General features: G+C 35.1%; 1 long non-coding RNA gene across 1 annotated transcript in view; it reads left to right on the forward strand.

Moving 5' to 3' along the window:
- Nucleotides 1-9,538, forward strand: part of LOC147584245 (uncharacterized) — a 110,296-nt gene extending 100,758 nt beyond the window's left edge. The window contains exon 2 of the long non-coding RNA XR_015255260.1: nucleotides 9,463-9,538. This is a non-coding gene — a long non-coding RNA (uncharacterized LOC147584245). The remainder of the gene's footprint in view (nucleotides 1-9,462) is intronic.
- Nucleotides 9,539-11,601: the final 2,063 nt, after the last annotated feature.

Consider the following 11,601-nt stretch of genomic DNA (forward strand, 5'->3'; position numbering starts at 1 on the left):
GATGCAAAAATTCTCAACCAGATATTAGCAAATCAAATTCAACAGTACTTTAAAAGAATTATTCACCATGATCAAGTGGGATTTATTTCTGTGCTACAGGGCTGGTTCAATATTTGCAAATCAATCAGTGTGATACACCACATTAATAAAAATAAGAATAAGAACCATATGATCCTCTCAATAGATACAGAAAAAGCATTTGACAAAATACAGCATCCATTCTTGATAAAAACCCTCAACAAAATAGGGACAGATAGAACATACCTCAACATCATAAAGGACATATACAGAAGATCCACAGCTAGTATCATCCTCAATGTGAAAAAACTAAGAGCCTTTCCCCTATGATCAGGAAGGAGACAAGAATCTCCACTCTCACTTACTATTTAACACAGTACTGGAAATCTTAGCCTCAGCAATCAGACAATAAAAAGAAATAAAAGGCATCCAAATTGGCAAGGAAGAAATCAGACTTCTACTATTTGCAGACAACATGATACTCTATGTAGAAAACCTGAAAGACTTCACCCAAAAATTGCTAGAACTAATACATGAATTCAGCAAACTCAAAGGACATAAAATCAATGTGCAGAAATCTGTTGCATTTCTGTACATCAATAACAAAGCAGCAGAAAAAGAAATTGAGGAATAAATTCCATTTGCAATTGCACCAAAAACAATAAGATTCCAGCAGTAAACCTAAGAGGAAAAGATCTATACTCTAAAAACCATATAAAACTTATAGAAAACATTAAAGATGACACAAAGAAATGGAAAAATATTTCATGCTCATGGATTGGAAGAACAAACATTGTTAGAATGTCTATACTACCCAAAGCAATCTACACATTTAATGCAATCTCTAACAAAATACCACCAGAATTTTTTCACTGAGCTAGAACAAACAATCTTAAAATTTGTATGGAACCACAAAACACCCTAAATAGCCAAAGCAATCCTAAAAACAAACAAACAAACAAACAAACAAACAAACAAACAAACAAACAAAAAACTGAAGGCATTACAATTTTGCATTTCAAGCTATATTGTATTGGCACAAAAACAGACACATAGATCAATGGAACAGAATAGAAAACCCAGAAATGGGTCCACAACTGTATGGTCAATTTATCTTCAACAAAGCAAGAAAGAATATCCATTTGGAAAAAGTCTTTTCAACAAATGGTGTTAGGAAAACTGGACAGCGATATGCAGAAGAATGAAACTGGATCACTTTCTTACAGCATACACAAAAATAAGTTCAAAATGGATGAAAACTCTAAATGTGACACAGGGAACCATCAAAATCCTAGAGGAGAACATGGGCAGCAACCTCTTTGACATCGATTGGAGCAACTTCTTACTAGACACATCACTTTAGGCAAGGGAAACAAAAGCAAACACAAACTATTGGGACTTCATCAACATAAAAAGCTACTGCACAGCGAAGGAAACAATAAAAAAAACTAAAAGGCAGCCTATGGAATAGGAGAAGATATTTGCAAATGACATGTCTGATAAAGGCTTAGTATCCAAAATCTGTAAAAAAAACTTCTCAAATTCAACACCCCAAACCAAATAACCCAGTTAAGAAATGGGCAGAGACAGGAATGGACACTTTTGCAAAGAACACATCTAGATGGCTAACAGACACATGAAGTGATGTTCAACATCACTCATCATCAGGGAATTACAAATCACAACCACAATGCCACTCCTGTTAGAATGGCAAAATTAACAAAACAAGAAACAGATATTGGCAAGAATAAGGGGAAAGGGGAAACCTCTTGCACTGTTGGTGAGAATGCAAACTGGTGCAGCCACTCTGGAGAACAGTATGGAGGTTTCTCAAGGAATTAAAAATAGAACTGTGCTACCAACTAACAATTGTGCTATTAGGTATTTACCCAAAGGACACAAAAATACAGATTTGAACTGGTACATGTACCTCAGTGTTCATAGTATTATCAACGATGCCCAAACTATGGAGAGAGCCAAAATGACCACCAACTGATAAATGGATAAAGAACACACGGTATGCATATACAATGGAATATTAGCCATAAAAAATAATGAAACATTGCCACTTGCAATGATGTGGATGAGGCTAGAATGTATTATGCTAGGCAAAATAAGTCAATCAGAGAGGGACAAATACCATATGATTTCATTCACGTGTGGAATTTAAGAAACAAAAGATATGAACATACGGGAATGGGGGAAAGAGAAGAGAGGGAAACAAACCACAAAAGACTTTTAATGATAGAGAACAAACTATGGGTTGACATAAGGAGGTGGGTGGGAGATGGGCTAGATGGGTGATGGGTACTAAGGAGGGCACTTGTTTTGATGATCACTGGGTGTTATATGTAAGTGATGAGTGACTGAATTCTACTCCTGAAACCAATATTGCTCTGTATGTTAAATAATTATAATTTAAATTAAAAAAGGGAAAAAAAAGTTAAGAAACCACTCCACATACAACAGACTAATGAAACATGACAACTACATTTAATGCATAGTCCTGGATGGGATTTTAGATTGGAGAAAATAGTTACAGTACACATTTTACAACAGTGTGTGAAATTTTTATATGGACTGTGGATTAGATAATTGCATTGCAACAATATTAAATTTTTTGATTTTGGTAATTGTACAATGGTTATGTAAAAGAATACCACCATTCTTAAGACACAGGAGTATTTTGGATAAAGTGATACAATATCTGCAATGTGTTCTTTTAAATTTTTTTTTCAACGTTTTTTATTTATTTTTGGGACAGAGAGAGACAGAGCATGAACGGGGGAGGGGCAGAGAGAGAGGGAGACACAGAATGGGAAACAGGCTCCAGGCTCCGAGCCATCAGCCCAGAGCCTGACGCGGGGCTCGAACTCACGGACCGCGAGATCGTGACCTGGCTGAAGTCGGACGCTTAACCGACTGCGCCACCCAGGCGCCCCATGCAATGTGTTCTTAAATAGTTACAAAAGTATATATGTAGTTAGCTTTCTATACATACATACTTGGGTACATTTACAGACACATACATAATACCTTGTGGCTAACCATTCACTTGATAAGAAATATCTACACTTGTTTTTTTAATAATATTATATTTACTGGTCAAAATATACTTTTTACAATTATCTCAGTAAATATTTTTCTGTTTTTGGTTTCATATAAATGTGATAATCTGCCATCCCCACATTGCTAATCATCTTTCAGGTTAATATGTTTCTATCTATATTCACATAAAGAACACTTTTTTATATTACTATGCATGAATTTTGCTTCAATAGCTTTCTAGAAGATGGGGCTGACTTCACATCTGTGTATTTTTTGGCTGGACGATTCAGTGTTTACTATGCATTAGAATCATTTAGGAATTTGTTAAAGTCAAGATTTTGATTGAGAAGGTCTGGGTTGGAGCCTAGGATTCCTCATTTCTTCTGAGTGTGCAGGTTATGCCCTTTGTGAAGCCCACTCTCTTGAGACTTTATGTGTTTCCTCATCCCCCTCACAATGAATTTCATGAGGAAGTATGAGCACAACATAGGCATAACTAGATTTACTTCAGAAAAGGTGAACTGGGGAGTTATTTCATTTTGAATATGTTTTGATGAGGAAAAAGATTGGAGTAGGATGGAAGAGCAAAGTGAAGTTGCTGAATAGAATTGTAGCAAAGTTTGGAGAAACAATTTGTGCAATATAGCAACTGCAGTGATAAAATGTGTGCAGATACTTCTCAGGAAATGTGACCCAGACCCATGCACTCCAGTAGCCAGAATCTTAATTTCTTGCTTAGGAGAGGTTTTCGCAGGGTTCCATACCACGAAGAAATGCACCCAACATCCAGCAATTCCTGAGGCTCACCTACATAGAACAAGTTCAAGAATATTTTCTTGCGTAAAAATTGTCCTGGTTTATTTTGACTCTCTTTGTATTTACCAGCTGCATTTACAACTCTATAGTTATTACCATTTAAATGCAAATGACTCTTTGGTTTGCTTATTTTTGTTTTCTCTATCTTATATTAAAAAAAAAAAAAGTGAACCCTGAGTTATCTGTGGTTTGTTGGTTAACTTGGAAATACAATAGTGGAATCTGTGCTCTAGCATATAGTGTGCAGAAGATAAAAGCTAAACACACAAAAAGACATCTGATCTACTTCATAAATCCGTCTAAAGTATGTTTTGCATTATGGATGTTTCTGTCAGTCACTTGTGTTAGTTCCATAGAATTAGAATCTTGTCTCCTTTGTAATATCACTGATGGCAGGCTACTCTTAAGAACAGAAAAGAATTGAATTCTATTCTGTTCTTCAGGTTTTCTTTTCTTCCCTTGGATATTTATAGGTGTGTTATTTACAGCATAATTTCACCTATTAGTTATTTATGTGGCTTCAGATCTCTATCAGACACAAGCAGTATATCACTAAAGCATCTAGATTACATCATGATACGTATCATTTGATACCTTAGAATGTTTCATCCTTTTTGTTTTGACAAGGCACATACATTTTATTGTGAATTCTTTTTAATAGTGAAAAGACTTCTAATGTGACTCTAGTGAAATTGGAGGGAAATGTATGTCTCCTGTTACATCTAATAAAATAATGAATACAACTGCCACTCGTTCCTAAAAGCTGTATACCATAACATCCTTATTAAAATGAGGGATTTTAAGTACTTTTGGAACTATCAAATTGATTGCCGATTTTAGGAGAGTGTGTTTTTAAGTCACATGAAATTTAGACATTAAAAATAGTACGTTTCATAGTAGTAAATTTCACCTCATTGATTTATCTCAAAATGTGCAGTTTAATTAAATTAAAGGTGCATGATTCCACTTCAGAGAATATAAACTAATGTCCTGCTTAATAAAAAAAAATTAGTATAACATCTTCTCATCTCAGCTTTTTGTGACATGTATATAATGAGAAGAACAAAAGTTGTTGGGTGTGCTAAGAATATCAAAAAGAACCGAGACATAATAATTACAAATTAATGTTAAGGTTAAGAGAGAAAACCAGGCACGTTTGACTGTAAGTTAGGCAAGAAATGTAAAATAATGTTGGCTCTTGACTACCAGTTCTAGAGGGTTCTGCATACTGCAGTGAACTTTCTAGAACTCTGGGGAAGACTTGATTCTGACCCCATTCTGTTCTTTCTCATGTACCTTATGTGTGATATGGGAGAAACACATATTCATTCATCTTCTCAGAGATTTTTTCTGATTTATGATAACCCATAAGTCAGTCTTTTGTGAGAATATCATGTTGAGTAAAAATTTCCCAGGCAAATTGATAATATAGCTGATACAATTTCAGGGAAGAAAGGGAGAGAGGTATAGCAAGGGAAGCAAGAAAAATTAACAATGAAATGAGAGAAAAATAGATAATTGGAAAGAGGAGTTTTTAACTATTACAAATAAATACTTGTTTGGGAAAATAATTTATTGACCTTAGAGGATAAATGAATTGAAAGAGAAAAAAAATCATAATGTCATTAGCAAATTAGGGATCTCTTTTGATTCCTTCTGCTGCTACTTACACAATTTCTCTTTTCTCCTATACAGAAAAAGTTTTTTAAGACATTGCAGCAGCATCTTGTGTTCTAGGATTTGAAAACTTCTGTGGTTATAATTTTGTACATGATATTCAAATATCAAAATAGGTAGCATCTTTATTTTCTACAGTTAGTTTGTCCCCTCCACTGCCTCCACTCCCTTTCCTCCCCCAACCCTCTCTGTCACTCTTGCTTGGTTTCTTTTTCCTTCCTTCCTTCCTTCCTTCCTTCCTTCCTTCCTTCCTTCCTTCCTTCCTTCCTTCCTTCCTTCCTTCCTTCCTTCCTTCCTTCCTTCCTTCCTTCCTTCCTTCCTTCCTTCCTTCCTTCCTTCCTTCCTTCCTTCTGCCTTGCTTTCTTGCTTTCTTTCAAGATTTAACCTTGCTGAAAGCAGGTTGGTGGGGGGACTGGAAGGTAATAAACTTACCATTATTTTAAAGAATGTCTTTTTGATTAATCAATTTCTGTTATAGCTTTTTGGTAAACATTTGAGTTACAGACTTTCTTCTCTCCACCATTTTTCTAGCCAAAAGAAATCTTGACAAAGGAAAACTTTTTCGTCTCTATTCATGTTAATGACCATCTCAACTATTTCTAAACTATAAACTAAGGTATACTTTTGTGTGAGACTAGATGCTGAGATTCACAAATAGATTTGCAGATTTGGCAATCCTCTAGAAATATTTTCAGAATCTACTAGGAGTTCTCTCTAACCTATCTAGGTATTTCTCTACTCAGTCAACCACTTTCTGAAGATAGTGGGAATGAACAAATACTTGGTTTAACCTCTTTTCTCCTCTAATTTCCCTCACACTTCTTACTGGGTTGGGATTTTAATATTATCATGGAAATTGAGTGTGATAGGTAAAATGATTATTTGAAACATGGTACTAATTAAACTCTGCTCTTATGTGTGGTTACAGGTTCTGGTGGAGATGCCCATTTGTGATTATGCCTTTCTTCTGGTAGCCTAAAACCATGAGATGCCTCTGGCTATAGTATTTATAATCTATGAGAGATTTATAGAGTAGTGTGAAATGAAGTGTGTTTGTATAGTCTAACCTCTCCTTCTTAAGCAGTAAAATAAAATTATTTAAAAGTACCATGGTCTGGGGCACCTGGGTGGCTCAGTTGGTTAAGTTGATTTTGACTCAGGTTATGATCTCACTGTTCCTGGGATCCAGCCCCACATTGTGCTCTGTGCTGACAGTGTGGGGCCTGCTTTTGGGATTCTTTCCCTCCCTCTTTGCCCTCCCTGGATTGTGCACTTGTGCATGCATACATGCTCTCTCTCACAAAACAAATAAGCAAACATTTGTATTTTATTTATTAAAACTTTTTTTAATGTTTATTTACTTTTGAAAGACAGAGAGGACAGAGCACAAGTGGGGGAGGGGCAGAGAGCGAGACACACACACACACACACACACACACACACACACACACACACACAGAATCTAAATCAGACTCCAAGCCCTGAGCTGTCAGCACAGAGCCTGACGTTGGGCTTGAACTCATGAACTGTGAGATCATGACCTGAGCTGAGGTCAGATGCTTAACTGACTGAGCCACCCAGGTGCCCCTAAATAAGCAAACATTTAAAGAACTACCATGACTTGTTTGTATACTAAGGAAGAAAATGCATTTAATTAACTGCTAAAATTTTAAGAAAATGGCTCACTAAGACCACTACTACATTCTACATGTGACATTTTTGTAAAAAAAAAAAAAAGAGTTAACTATTTCAACAGCTTTTTAAACACAAAGTATATTTCCACCTAGAAAAATGGTTTAATAGGATAAATGCTCGTGGAGTTTATCAGTCAACATGCCCTAAAACAGCAACATCTTTATCATTGAATTGACATATTTATTTTTACTTTTATATAACCTAAACAGTAAATATGCCTTTTCTTAAAATTTTAATATACAATTTTCTAAACTTGAAAAATGAATACACTATAAAATTAAATTTCATTTTTTATTGTTACTTCAATAAATTGAGAAACTTTTTTCTCCTTTTTGATGCTTAAGGTGAATATTGCAAAACTCCAAATTGGTATATTTACTTAATAATGAAGATATTACTTTTTAAATGTTTATTTTGAGAGAGAGAGCCTGTGTGCATGAGCAGAGGAGGGGCAGAGAGAGAGAGAGAGAGAGAGAGAGAACCTTAAGCAGACCCCAACTGAGCCACCCAGGTGCCCCTCAAGTTACTATTTCTGAAATTTATCTAGTATTTTTATCATTCTGTTATTTTAATAGCTTTATTGTTCTGTTTATCAGTTTACGTATCCCTAAAGTCAATTGTTGAAAGTGTACAATTCAGTGATTTTAGTAAATTAACACCCCAGGTACCACATCCCAGGACACACTTCCATCTGAGGCAAATCTAAGTGGTTGGTCACTCTTTACATTTCAGTCATCCTGAGATGGCCTCCTACCTGTTTACGGTTAATCAGTCCCATTCTCAGCCTGAGAAAATACTCCTTGGTATCTGTTTCTATAAATTTGTCTTTTCCAATCATTTCACACAAAAAAGTATACATATTCTTTTGTATCTTCTCAGCTCTTTCACTTAGAATAATATTTTTGAGGTTCACCCAGGTTGTAGCATTTACCAGTACATCTTTTAAATTATTGAATATTATCCCATTTTGTGGATATACTCTCTTTTATTTTTTTTTCTCCAAATGATCACCTACAGGTAGATTATTTCCACTTCAGGCTCTTATAAGTGGTTAATATTTCTGTGAACAATTTACATACATGTTTTTGTGGACTTTGAAACACTTTTCTTGGCTAGATTCCTAGAGGTATAATTTTTGGGTTTATGTTTTGTTTATGGTGTGCATAAGGGTCTTTTCTCTTCCTCTTCCACTTTTGTTTTTTTCCTTGCAAGTGTACAACCAACTGTTCCAGCACCATTTATAAAAGAATATTCCTTTATTTAAAAAAAGATTTAATGTTTATTTATTTTTGAGAGAGAGACAGAGTGAGAGTGGGGGGGGCGAGAGAGAGAGGGAGACATGACTTGAGCTGAAGTTAGACGCTCAACCGACTGAGCCACCCAGGCACCCCAACAATATTTTTCCTTTATTAAATTGTATTGGCATCTTTGTTGAAAATAAATGACTTTAAGGTAAGGGTCTGTTTATGAACTCCCAATTCTGGTCCATTGATCTATTAATACTATGATTATACACTGTCTGCATTATTTTAAAGTAAGTTAAAATCAAATACTATAATTCTCCAATGTGTATTTCTTTCTTTCCTTTTTTTTTTTTTTTTCAAATATGTTTTAGCTCTTCTAGTTCCTTTGTTTTTCCACATAAATTTTGGGATAAACTTTTCATTTTCTACAAATAAGCATGTTGAGATTTGATAGAGATTGCACTGAATTTATAGATCAATTTGGTGGTAATTGCCATTGCGACAATAGTAAGCCTTCCAATCAGTGAACATAAAATGTCTCTCTTTTTATTTGATCCTAATTGTCTTCTCAGTGTTTTGTAATTTTCAGTATATACGTCTTACATTTCTTTTGTTAAATTCACTCCAAAGTAGTTTATTTTATTCTGATGTTATTGTGAATAGAACTGTTTTGTAATTTTATTTGAGATTGTTTGTTGCTAGTATATAGAGATAAATAGATTTTGAATATCGAACTTGTATCCTGTGACTTTGTAGAACTCATTTATTAGTTTTTGTGATTTTTTTCCCCTTAGGATTTTCTACATATAGGATCATATCCCCTGCAGGTGAAAACATATTACTTTTTCATTCTGATCTGCATGCCTTCAGTGTATTTCTTTCAAAAAAAATTTTCCCACCAACTAAGACCTTTAGTACAATGTCTGATAGAAGTTGACACATGGATATCCTTGGTTTGTTCCAGAGACTAGTGGGAAAGCATTCCAGTGTCTTCTTGCCAACTTTGCCTCTTGTGGGATTTCAGCCATTTCTCATGCAAGGTCAGTCATTTATCTTATTGATGTTCCATGAATTGGTCCATTAAATATATATTTTCAAATTTGTTGGCATCATGTTTTTCATATTTTTGCAATACAAAAACTGAATACTGAAACAACTAGCTTGGTGTTGAAAATAAGCAAGTTTAATATAAGATATAATGAATTAACATTCTAAGGGAAAGTATGATATGAGGGAGAAAGAGAAAAGTATTAATAGAAAAAATAGCAAGCTTAAGACAATATTATAATAACAAAATCCAGAGAGATCATATAAGAAGGCTGAGATGAAAAATAAAATTTAATCCTGAAGGTTGTAAATTTAATGATCAGGATAGGACCTTGAATTTGGTACATTAGGAAAAAGAAAAGTGTTCATATATTTTCTCTGAAAATATATGCCTTATAATTCCATAGAGATAACAGTAATTAGGGGCTTGAATAAGAAAGACTGTGTGTATAAATTACAAATGAAGCCAAATATAATATTTTGGTCAAGGGCATACATTGATAGAGAAGACATTAAAGTTAAAATAAAAGTTTTATTTTATTTTGTTTTAATACATATTATATCTTATGCATATAAAATATATAACATGTTTCTTATAAAATATGTCATATAATGTATAATTATATAATATATATATTACATATTTGAATGTCTAAATGCCTACCATTTGATATATTCTAAAAGCCAGCATCTCAAAGTTAGCCTGAGGACCAGTAGCAGCAGCACCCCACCACATGAGCTCTTATTAAAAATGCAGAACCTCAGGGCACCTTGGTGGGTCAGTGAGTTGTGTCTGACTCTTGATTTGGGCTCAGGTCATGATCTCATGGTTGTAAGATCAGGCCCTGCATTTTTAAGAAATGCAGAACCTGAGGGGCGCCTGGGTGGCTCAATAGGCTAAGCGTCAGACTGGATCAGGTCATGATCTCTCAGTTTGTGGGTTTGAGCCTTGTGTAGGTCTCTGTGCTGACAGTTCAGAGTCTAGAGCCTGCTTCAGATTCTGTGTCTCCCTCTCTCTGCCCCTCCCCTGCTCATGCTCCATCTCAAAAATAAACAAATGTTAAAAAAAATAAATAAATAAATAAAGAAATGCATAACCTCATTTCTAAGCAAGATGCAGAACCTTGGACCAACCAAGATAGCAGAATCTGCATTTTAAAAGATCCCTATGGGGGATACAGGAGTGCTGATGCATAGGGGCACTTGTACCCCAATGTTTATAGCAGCACTCTCAGCAATAGCCAAATTATGGAAAGACCCTAAATGTCCATCAACTGATGAATGGATAAAGAAATTGTGGTTTATATACACAATGGAGTACTACGTGGCAATGACAAAGAATGAAATATGGCCCTTTGTAGCAATGTGGATGGAACTGGAGAGTGTGATGCTAAGTGAAATAAGCCATACAGAGAAAGACAGATACCATATGGTTTCACTCTTATGTGGATCATGAGAAACTTAACAGAAGACCATGGGGGAGGGGAAGGAAAAAAAAAAAAGAGGTTAGAGTGGAAGAGAGCCAAAGCATAAGATACTCTTAAAAACTGAGAACAAACTGAGGGTTGATGGGGGGTGGGAGAGAGGGGAGGATGGGTGATGGGTATTGAGGAGGGCACATTTTGGGATGAGCACTGGGTGTTGTATGGAAACCAATTTGACAATAAACTTCATATATTGAAAAAAAAAAAAGAAAATAAAAGCTCCCTATGGGATCTGTGTTTGCATTAGAGTTTGAGAAGTCGTGATTTAAAGTATTATGCTTTCACCTAGCAACTCTAGCATCTTCTAGAGAGGAAGTATTTACCAAACCATATGGTACCCATTGTGGGTATTAAATTATCCTTCATGGAAGAGTCTGACAGTCTAATAGGAAAGTCAGGCAGGCGGATATAGTGATAGTTGGACTAACACAGTGCTAAGGAAACATGGAGGGGACATTAGTTGGCTTCTTTGTGACTGCCAGAGAAGATAGATCAACATTTTAATTGGACCTTCAGAGATGGGGAGTATTCCCCAAGTCTTCAACTCTTCATCAACAAAAGGTAGGTGGAAC

This window comes from Puma concolor, chromosome A1 (assembly GCF_028749965.1).
Source record: "Puma concolor isolate L17-30 chromosome A1, mPumCon1.1.hap2, whole genome shotgun sequence".
Taxonomy (NCBI): Eukaryota; Metazoa; Chordata; class Mammalia; order Carnivora; family Felidae; genus Puma; species Puma concolor.